Below are 11,651 nucleotides of genomic sequence, written 5' to 3'. Positions count from 1 at the left end.
TTTGCCCTGTGTTTTGGGTTGGTCATTATTATTACGCGCCCTTCTGTTTTGGCGTGACCGGTTTGTGCCGGAGAAAATAAAGATGATATACTTTACCTCTGCTCTCTGCGCCTGACTCCAACCACCACTCCTAGAATCGCTGACAGTTACCTCACGTGTCCGTGGTTATAAGGAATATACACAAAACTATTATGCTCCATACATACAGTAAGGTACAATAGAAACAACATACAGAAACTATTACAACGTAATAAGGCACTTACTTTGATAGAAACGCACACATTTCCAAAGTTATTATTAGTAACAAAAACAACAATGACTGCGATGCGGGCAACAGATGGAAAATTTGAACACGTGTGCCGATCCTGTTCTGACGAGAGATGCGCAAATGTCTGCAGACTTGAACTGCACAAACAATTGGGAAGTGCTTGGGGAATTTTGTCCGAGTCAGAAATGTCCCAAAAATGAAATTGTCAGCAAAATTTAAAATGACAATTTTTATGTGAATGAATGAGGAGGCGGAACACACCTCAATTCAAACTGCTCTTAGAAAACAAAAACTTGTTAGAAAATCATTTGAAATTGAAGTTGAAACAGCCTATAAATAAAAACAGGCTTAATTCCTTGGTTTGAGAGCAGCACGGATGAAATGTACTATTGCGTAACAATCACATTCTGGAATGGAGAGAACGTTCTAACATCACGTGCATAAAAAAACTCACGCTGGGGTATTCGTTAGAGATATTTGGAACTCATGCATGAAAGGGTTAACAGGACAAATCTGAGGGGGCACGTGGCCCTGTGCCCCCTATGGGCGTGATGCCTCTGATGACGCGTCCAATATGACTGCAGGATTGAACTGTTTCTCAGTAAAGACACAGAGGACATTTGTGATGTAATGTGTTAAATTGTCAGTGGAAGCTGAGCCCTTGACCAGAAAGGGGACTTTGCATGCAGAAAAGTTTGCCTCCTAAACAGCAGAGCAATGAGTTTTACCATCATTAATAATGCAAACTTTCACAAATACAGTGAATCTACAGAATGCAGTCATACAGGCTGCAGCAGGAAGCTGCTGGGGACACAGAGGACACACACGCATGCCTGCGGTCACACGCACACACCAAGAGATTCATTCACTCAGGCATAGAAATATACATTCACAATACACCCAGAGAGACATACACACACTGGATTGGGACCCATTATGTAAGCTAGCTCTGTATGGAGACACAGAGCTTTTAGACCACATTCTGTTTCTCACTCCACTGAACTGGGGAAGTGCTTAGTCAGTCAATGCAGGAGGCTGCTCTCTCACTGCGTCTAATTCTATCTCCACCTTTAACTGTCTAGAAATGGACAATTATTGCTCAGACAATTTTACCCCCACAATTACCTTTTCTTGTCACTGACATAAATACCAACAGTTCATTGAAATATATGAAGTGTTTATATTCTATTTATAAACCCACACAAACACACACACACTTCTTTCATGACCTGAGGTGGTTCACACAACCCTGTCTCCCAGGAGAGGAGCACTTTACCAAGAGAGTCAGGGTAAAAATAGCACTCCAAAAATAGCCAGCCACATTGTCAGAACCAGTAGCAGCATATCATACAGCATATCACTAATCCAGTCAAACCTCCTCTTTGAAGGTTTGCTTTAAGCAGCTTTTGTAAAGTGTGTAGCTATTATGAAAGGTAGATGCAACTGAAATGAGTGTTAATTGGATCAGTTAGAGGAAATTAAATGAATGGTGAGCAAGAGGAAAGAAATATGAAGACATGAATATATTAGATGGGAGGATGAGTCTTTGCATAAAGGAGTGAAAGAAATAGAAAAGTCTTGAGGGTTGTGTAGAGTAAAACCATAGTTGTATTATTAAACACATTTCAAAAGAGAGGAAGCTCATATACATGACTGAGTCGATTTGGCAAACAGCCAACAGCCAACAGCCAACCCTTCCCTCCAGTATCCATCAACTGCACTAACTGCCACTGCCAGCTCAACTGGATGAGCAACGAGCTGGAGGGAACGTCGCCAATGACAGATAGAGCTGGAGTAGGAAGTACAAAATGAGGGAGACAATAAACAAGAAAAGAGAGTGTAGGACAATATGATTGTTCACCACAGTTTAACGTTTTAAAGTTGAAATCTGTCTTTGAACTTTCATCAACTTTCAAGTGACTGGAAAAACAGATGTAGAGTTACTGTCTCCCGCTATGTGGACACTAATCTGCATGGCACTAAAGAAAAGATTTATGACACAGCATACACTGAGACTGAAATAAATACAGTACATACATCATCCATACACTAAGGGGGTAGACACACACAATCTGTGCCAGCAGCAGAATCCACCTTGAGTGTGCCAAGCCGCCACACTGAGAGCGCTTAGAGGAACCTGGCCCCCGGATCTCCAGCCGCTTCCAGGAGTTTAGCAGTCAACGGTGTGTGGCATTATGGGATGTGACAGAGACAGCAGGAGGCTAAAGAGAAGAGGGATTTCTGGGGCAGCAAAACCATGCAGAGAGCTGCTTTATCACCAGACCCACACTTAACATTCACACACACACTCACGCTCTCTCGCAACACAGTAAGACTTTAATCCCACAAGGATAGGCCTATACCCCATACAAATCCAGTACTGAGAACCAGTGCATGCAAATCTAGCACCACACTCCATATATCCATGATAGTCTTTCAGAGAATGACTACAGGTCAACATTGAACATTGAATTGCCTTCACTGCCACAAATTTCCTTCTTTCTTTATCTCAATCTATCCCTTTCTTCTCCCTCTCTTTCCAGGATTAAGGCATCACAGTCTATTTAATTCTACCTGTTGGAGAAGCTAGATCCTTCTGACAGGGATGGAGACACTGGCGGGGGGGGGGGGGGGCACGGGGTCTGGGGGGCCCACTGGAGAATTAGGAATTAGAATACTAGAATGGATATGAACCTTATTATGATGGGATAAAGGTCAGACATTTTGGTCTGGGAGATGGTCAACTATGGTTTGCCAGTGCAGTGATAAGATATTGTGCAAAATAATTAATTTAAAGAATTGATCTGCACTGTACAGTTGAAGTCAGAAGTTTACATACATTTAGGTTGCAGTCATTAAAACTTGTATTTCAACCACTCCACACATTTTTTGTTAACAAACTATAGTTTTGGCAAGTCAGTTAGGACATCTACTTTGTGCATGGCAAAATTTTTTCATTTGTTTACAGACAGATTATTTCACTTAGAATTCACTGTATCACAATTCCAGTGGGTCAGAAGTTTACATACACTAAGTTGACTGTGCCTTTTAAACAGCTTGAAAAATCCAGAAAATTATGTCATGTCTGTAGAAGCTTCTGATAGGCTAATTGACATCATTTGAGTCAATTGGAGGTGTACCTGTGAATGTATTTCAAGGCCTACCTTCAAACTCAGTGCCTCTTTGCTTGACATCATGGGAAAATCAAAAGATATCAGCCAAGACCTCAGAAAAAAATTGTAGACCTCCACAAGTCTGGTTCATCCTTGGGAAGAATTTCCAAACTTCTGAAGGTACCACGTTCATCTGTACAAACAATAGTACGCAAGTATAAACGCCATGGGACCGCACAGCGGTCATACCGCCCAGGAAGAAGACGGGTTCTGTCTCCTAGAGATGAACATATTTTGGTGCGAAAAGTGCAAATCAATCCCAGAACAACAGTAAAGGACCTTGTGAAGATGCTAGAGGAAACAGGTTCAAAAGTATCTATATCCACAGTAAAAAGAGTTTTATAGCGACATAACCTTAAAGGCCGCTCAGCAAGGAAGAAGCCACTGCTCCAAAACCGCCATAAAAAAGCCAGACTATGGTTTGCAACTGCACATGGGGACAAAGATCGTATTTTTTTGAGAAATGTCCTCTGGTCTGATGAAACAAAAATAGAACTGTTTGGCCATAATGACCATCGTTATGTTTGGAGGAAAAATGGGGAGGCTTGCAAGCTGAAGAACAATAAAATGTATTTATTTATAAAGCCCTTCTTACATCAGCCGATGGCACAAAGTGCTGTACAGAAACCCAGCCTAACACCCCAAACAGCAAGCAATGCAGGTGTAGAAACACGGTGGCTAGAAAAAACTCCCTAGAAAGGCCAGAACCTAGGAAGAAACCCAGAGAGAAACCAGGCTATGAGGGGTGGCCAGCCCTCTTCTGGCTGTGTCAGGTGGAGATTATAGCAGAACATGGCCAAGATGTTCAAATGTTCATAGATGACCAGCAGGGTCAAATAATAATAATCACAGTGGTTGTCGAGGGTGCAACAGGTCAGCACCTCAGGAGTAAATGTCAGTTGGCTTTTCATAGCCAATCATTCAGAGTATCTCTACCGCTCCTGCTGTCTCTAGAGAGTTGAAAACAGCAGGTCTGGGACAGGTAGCATGTCCGGTGAACAGGTCAGGGTTCCATAGCCACAGGCAGAACAGTTGAAACTGGAGCAGCAGCACGGCCAGGTGGACTGGGGACAGCAAGGAGTCATCAGGCCAGGTAGTCCTGAGGCATGGTCCAAGGGCTCAGGTCCTCCGAGAGAGAGAGAGAAAGAAAGAAAGAATTAGAGAGAGCATACTTAAATTCACACAGGACACCGGATAAGACAGGAGAAATACTCCAGATATAACTGACTGAGCCTATCCTCCGACACATAAACTACTGCTGCATATATACTGGAGGCTGAGACAAGAGGGGTCAGGAGACACCGTGGCCCCGTCCAACGATACCCCTGGTACCCCCCATCCGAGAACACCATCCCAAACGTGAAGCATGGGAGTGGCAGCATCTTGTTGTGGGGTGCTTTGCTGCAGGAAGGACTGGTGCACTTCACAAAATAGATGGCATCATGAGGTAGGAAAATGATGTGGATAAATTGAAGCAACATCTCAAGACATCAGTCAGGAAGTTAACCTGTTTGGGCTAGGGGGCAGTATTGAGAATTTTGGAAAAAATATGTGCCCATTTTTAACTGCCTCCTACACCAACTCAGAAGCTAGAATATGCATATTATTGTTCAGGTTTGGATAGAAAACACCCTAAAGTTTCTAAAACTGTTTGAATGGTGTCTGTGAGTATAACAGAACTCCTATGGCAGGCAAAAACCTGACAAGGTTTCATGCAGGAAGTGGCCTGTCTGACAAGGAGTCGTGCGTCTTGCATCTGTTTATTGAAAAGTAAGGATCTTAGCTGTAACGTGACAATTCCCAGGGCTCCAATAGGCTCTCAGAACCCGCAAAAAACCTGAAGGTTGACGAGGCAGCCTCAGGCTGAAACACATTATCGCCTTTGGTAAGTGGCGGATCAGAGGACCATTGAATGAGGCGCGTGCACAATTCGCCCCCGTGGAGAAATTTTATTTGGCTGTTTAGGCTCATTGCAGATTCCCGGTCTGAATATTATCGCTTTTCTACGAGATAAATGGCATAAAAATTGGTTTTAAACAGCGGTTGACATGCTTCGAAGTACGGTAATGGAATATTTAGACATTTTTTGTCACGCCAATGCGCCATGTGCGAGACCGTGATGTAGCATTCTGATAGTGTCTAGAACTCACGAACAAAACGGCGCTGTTTGGATATAACGATGGATTATTTGGGACCAAACCTACATTTGTTATTGAAGTTGTCACGGTTGACGTCGGCGAATGAGGACCAAAATGCAGCAGGTACGTGTATGCTCATTTTGAGATTTATTAACTTTCCAAAATGAATACAAAATAACAAACCACGAGAATGAACGCACAACCAACAAACAGTCTGGCAAAGCCTAGGGCTGAACACAGAACAATCACCCACAAAACACAAACACAAACACACCCTCATTTATGAGACTCTCAATCAAAGGCAGATAGAAAACACCTGCCTTCAACTGAGAGTCCCAACACCAATTCACCAGACATAGAAACAGACATACTAGACTCCACATAGAACTACCTAGACATAAACCAAACCCCGGACATACTAAATCAAACACCCTTTACACAAACACACCACCCCGAACCACATAAAACAAATACCCTCTGTCACGCCCTGACCAAACTACAAAACAATTAACCTTATATACTGGCCAGGACGTGACAGTACCCCCCCCTTAAAGGTGCTACCCCAGAAGCACCTTAACACAAAAAAAATTACCCCCAAACAATACCCAAAAGAAAATTCCCCCTTACTAAAGGGAGGGAAGGGAGGGTGGCTGCCGTCAACGACGGCACTGTGCTACACCCCCCCTCCCCAACCCACCTATATTGGAGGCGGCTCCGGCTCAGGCCGTTCCAGGCTGTCTGGGCAGTCTGGCAGCTCGGGACGGTCAGGGCAGTCTGGCAACTCGGGACGGTCAGGGCAGTCTGGCAACTCGGGACGGTCAGGGCAGTCTGGCAACTCGGGCAGGTCAGGGCAGTCTGGCAACTCGGGCAGGTCAGGGCAGTCTGTCAGCTCGGGGCAGTCTGGGCAGTCTGGCCACTCCGGCAGTTCAGGGCAGTCTGGCCACTCCGGCAGTTCAGGGCAGTCTGGCCACTCTGGCAGTTCAGGGCAGTCTGGCCACTCCGGCAGTTCAGGGCAGTCTGGCCACTCCGGCAGTTCAGGGCAGTCTGGCCACTCCGGCAGTTCAGGGCAGTCTGGCCACTCCGGCAGTTCAGGGCAGTCTGGCCACTCCGGCAGTTCAGGGCAGTCTGGCCACTCCGGCAGTTCAGGGCAGTCTGGCCACTCCGGCAGTTCAGGGCAGTCTGGCCACTCCGGCAGTTCAGGGCAGTCTGGCCACTCCGGCAGTTCAGGGCAGTCTGGCCACTCCGGCAGTTCAGCGCAGTCTGGCCACTCCGGCAGTTCAGCGCAGTCTGGCCACTCCGGCAGTTCAGCGCAGTCTGGCCACTCCGGCAGTTCAGCGCAGTCTGGCCACTCCGGCAGTTCAGCGCAGTCTGGCCACTCCGGCAGTTCAGCGCAGTCTGGCCACTCCGGCAGTTCAGCGCAGTCTGGCCACTCCGGCAGTTCAGCGCAGTCTGACCACTCCGACGACTGTTGACTGACGGGCAGCTCCGACGACTGTTGACTGACGGGCAGCTCCGACGACTGTTGACTGACGGGCAGCTCCGACGACTGTTGACTGACGGGCAGCTCCGACGACTGTTGACTGACGGGCAGCTCCGACGACTGTTGACTGACGGGCAGCTCCGACGACTGTTGACTGACGGGCAGCTCCGACGACTGTTGACTGGCGGGCAGCTCCGACGACTGTTGACTGGCGGGCAGCTCCGACGACTGTTGACTGGCGGGCAGCTCCGACGACTGTTGACTGGCGGGCAGCTCCGACGACTGTTGACTGGCGGGCAGCTCCGACGACTGTTGACTGGCGGGCAGCTCCGACGACTGTTGACTCGCGAGGCTGGGTTTACGCACTTGCCGTTTAGTGCGGGGAGCGGGAACAGGACGAGTCGGACTGGGTGGACGCACTTCCGGGTCCGCACGAGAGACAGGAGCTGGAAACCCAGGGCTATGGAGGCGCACAGCCGGTCTAGATCTTACCTCCTGCACAACCCGCCTTGGCTCGATGGAACTAGTAGCCCTGCACGAGCGGAGTGCTCGTACAGGGCAGACTGGGCTGTGCAGGGGCTTGATGGTAGCCGTGCGTAGAGCGGGAGTTGGGTAGCCTGGTCCTCGGAGGCGTACCGGCGACCAGATGCGCTGCGCAGGCATCCTCCTACCAGGCTGGATGCCCGCTCTAGCACGGCACCTGCGAGGGGCTGGAATAACTCGCACCGGACTGTGCGTGCGTATGGGTGAGATATTGCGCTTCTCAGCGAAACATGGCGCTCCCCACCTCATACGCTCCTCCATATAACCACGGGTAGCTGGCTTCCGGCTCTTCCTTCGCCTAGCCAAACTACCCGTGTGCCCCCCCCCAAAATTTTCTTGGGGGTGCCTCTCGTGCTTCAACGCCAGTCTTGTCCCTCGGAAACGTTCCCGGTCCATACCAGCCTTACTCCTATCCTCTCTCTCGCGTACCACCTGTTTCCAAGGAAGGCGATCTTTCCCTGCTTGGATCTCCTCCCAAGTGTAGGAGCCTTCTCCCTCCAAGATCTCCTCCCAAGTCCATCTCTCTCGTTTGTCCTCTTCGAAAATCCTCCGCTCCTTCCTCTGCTGCTTGGTCCTTTGGTGGTGGGTGATTCTGTCACGGTTGTCTTCGTCCTCTGACGATATAACGAAATCGTCATCGGAAAATGTAGACCAATATGCAGCAGGTACGTGTATGCTCATTTTGAGATTTATTAACTTTCCAAAATGAATACAAAATAACAAACCACGAGAATGAACGCACAACCAACAAACAGTCTGGCAAAGCCTAGGGCTGAACACAGAACAATCACCCACAAAACACAAACACAAACACACCCTCATTTATGAGACTCTCAATCAAAGGCAGATAGAAAACACCTGCCTTCAACTGAGAGTCCCAACACCAATTCACCAGACATAGAAACAGACATACTAGACTCCACATAGAACTACCTAGACATAAACCAAACCCCGGACATACTAAATCAAACACCCTTTACACAAACACACCACCCCGAACCACATAAAACAAATACCCTCTGTCACGCCCTGACCAAACTACAAAACAATTAACCTTATATACTGGCCAGGACGTGACAGAAGTAGAAGTCCTGGCAGTGTATTCTGACGAAGAACAAGCAAGGTAAGAACATTTTTCTTATGGGAAATGTGATTTTGGTGGAGGCTGACCTGGGTGTGTGTCTAAATAGCTAGCCTTGTGATGCCGGGCTATGTACTTAGATTATTGCAAAATGTGCTTCATCCGAAAAGCTATTTTAAAATCGGACATATCGAGTGCATAGAGGAGTAATGTATCTATAATTCTTAAAATAATTGTTATGCTTTTTGTGAACGTTTATCGTGAGTAATTTAGCAAACTGTTAGTAAATTCCCCGGAAGTTTGCGGGGGGTATGCTTTTTCTGAACGTCACATGCTAATGTAAAAAGCTGGTTTTTGATATAAATATGAACTTGATTGAACAGACATGCATGTATTGTATAACATCATGTCCTAGGTGTGTCATCTGATGAAGATCATAAAAGGTTAGTGCTGCATTTAGCTGTGGTTTGGGTTTATGTGACATGATATGCTAGCTTGAAAAATGGGTGTCTGATTATTTCTGGCTGGGCACTCTCCTGACATAATCTAATGTTTTGCTTTCGTTGTAAAGCCTTTTTGAAATCGGACAGTGTGGTTAGATTAAAGAGATTCTTGTCTTTAAATAGCTGTAAAATAGTCATATGTTTGAGAAATTGAAGTAATAGTATTTCAAACGATTCAAAAATCGCGCCACTGGATTGAAGTGGCTGTTACGTAGGTGGGACGAATTCGTCCCACATGCGCCAGAGAGGTTAAAGCATGGTCGCAAATGGGTCTTCCAAATGGACAATGACCCCAAGCATACTTCCAAAGTTGTGGCAATATGGCTTAAAAACCTGTTTGGGAAAGGCGTGCCGCTAGCGGGACACCTCGATAACATCCAGTGAAATTGCAGAGCGCCAAATTCAAATTACAGTATTATAAATATTTAACCTCTCTAGGGTAGGTGGCACCAAATCGTCCCACCTACATAACAGCCAGTGGAATCCTGTGGCGCGTTATTCAAATACCTTAGAAATGCTATTACTTCAATTTCTCAAACATATGACTATTTTACAGCATTTTAAAGACAAGACTCTCGTTAATCTAACCACACTGTCCGATTTCAAAATTTGCACGGCCGGATAAAAAACGTACCCGATTTAATCTGGTTACTACTCCTGCCCAGTAACTAGAATATGCATATAATTGTTTGATTTGGATAGAAAACACCCTAAAGTTTCTAAAACTGTTTGAATGGTGTCTGTGAGTATAACAGAACTCATTTGGCAGGCCAAAACCTGAGAAGATTCCAAACAGGAAGCGCCCTCTCTGACCATTTCTTGGCCTTCTTTGTTATCTCTATCCAAAACAAAGGATCTCTGCTGTAACGTGACATTTTCTAAGGCTCCCATAGGCTCTCAGTAGGCGCCAGAATGTTGAATCATGACTCTGCAGTTACTGGCTGAAAAACAGTAGCGCATTTGGTAAGTGGTCGATCTGAGAACAATGAGACGGGCGTGCGCGTGCACGAGAAGAGTCCATTTTACTTTCTCAGCGTTTGACATGCTTCGAAGTACGGTAATGGAATATTTTGTGTCAGGACTATATATTGTGGAAGGATGAAATAGTATAAATAAATTCATCAAACTAACATTTTTTATGAAAATATTTCAATCATTATTTGAATATGTTGGTAACCCGTAAATTTGATAAGCTGGTGTTTGGAGGATACACTGTCACAATTTTCCGGTCCTCGACTTGGTCTCTGGCTTAACAACACCTGTGACAATATATCCTCCAAACACCAGATTCTCAGGCATTATCACTTCATTAGACAAGTTGTAAATGCAACAAGTACTGATATTGTATCATATAATAGCACTCTCAGCAGAGAGAATATAGTATACGCTATGTGTCAAAAAGTGATTGATGAGTTATTTCTGTGTCTTATGTTCATGTCCTTTTAAGTACATCCTGTCCAGGTGTCCTCATGCTATTTAGGGTGTGCTTATGTAACATGATAGTGCCGCTGTTTCTTCGAAGTAAAGCACATGTTTTCAATTAAATGGCCTGATGATTGGTGTGTAGTGACCTTGTAGAAACTGAAATAAAATGAATTTGAAAAAATGTGAAACAGTTGGGAATTTTTTGAGTGAACTTATGGAGCTGCTGGGTAGTGAGCTTGTGACCCCTTGTAAAATGAAAAAGTAATTTCCGGGGTCGGTCTGCCTGAGTTTAACCTGTTGGGGATAGGGGGCAGTATTTGCACGGCCGGATAAAAAACGTACCCGATTTAATCTGGTTACTACTCCTACCCAGTAACTAGAATATGCATATAATTATTGGCTTTGGATAGAAAACACCCTAAAGTTTCTAAAACTGTTTGAATGATGTCTGTGAGTATAACAGAACTCATATGGCAGGCAAAAACCTGAGAAGATTCCTTACAGGAAGTGGCCTGTCTGACCATTCCTTGGTCTTCTTGACTCTGTTTATTGAAGACTGAGGATCTTTGCTGTAACGTGACACTTCCTACGGCTCCCATAGGCTCTCAGAAGGCGGGAAAAAGCTGAATGATGTAATTCCAGCCTCAGGCTGAAACACATTAGCGCGTTTGGATAGTGGCCGATCAGAGGGCCATCAGACTAAGGCTCGTGCGCGAGGGTATCCCATGCTTTTACTTTCTCTCTCGTTGAACGTAAACAGGCTTTGCCGGTCGGAATATTATCGCTTTTTTAAGAGAAAAAATGGCATAAAAATTGATTTTAAACAGCGCTACTGTTTAAAATCAAGTTCAATCAGCTTTTTACATTAGCATGTGACGTTCATTAGCATGTGACACTAGCATACCCCCCGCAAACTTCCGGTGAATTTACTAACAATTTACTAAATTACTCACGATAAACGTTCACAAAAAGCATAACAATTATTTTAAGAATTATAGATACAGAACTCCTCTGTGCACTCGATATTTCCAATTTTAAAA

This window comes from Salmo trutta, chromosome 12, assembly GCF_901001165.1.
Source record: "Salmo trutta chromosome 12, fSalTru1.1, whole genome shotgun sequence".
Classification (NCBI taxonomy): Eukaryota; Metazoa; Chordata; class Actinopteri; order Salmoniformes; family Salmonidae; genus Salmo; species Salmo trutta.
Note: the sequence above shows the minus strand (reverse complement) of the source record.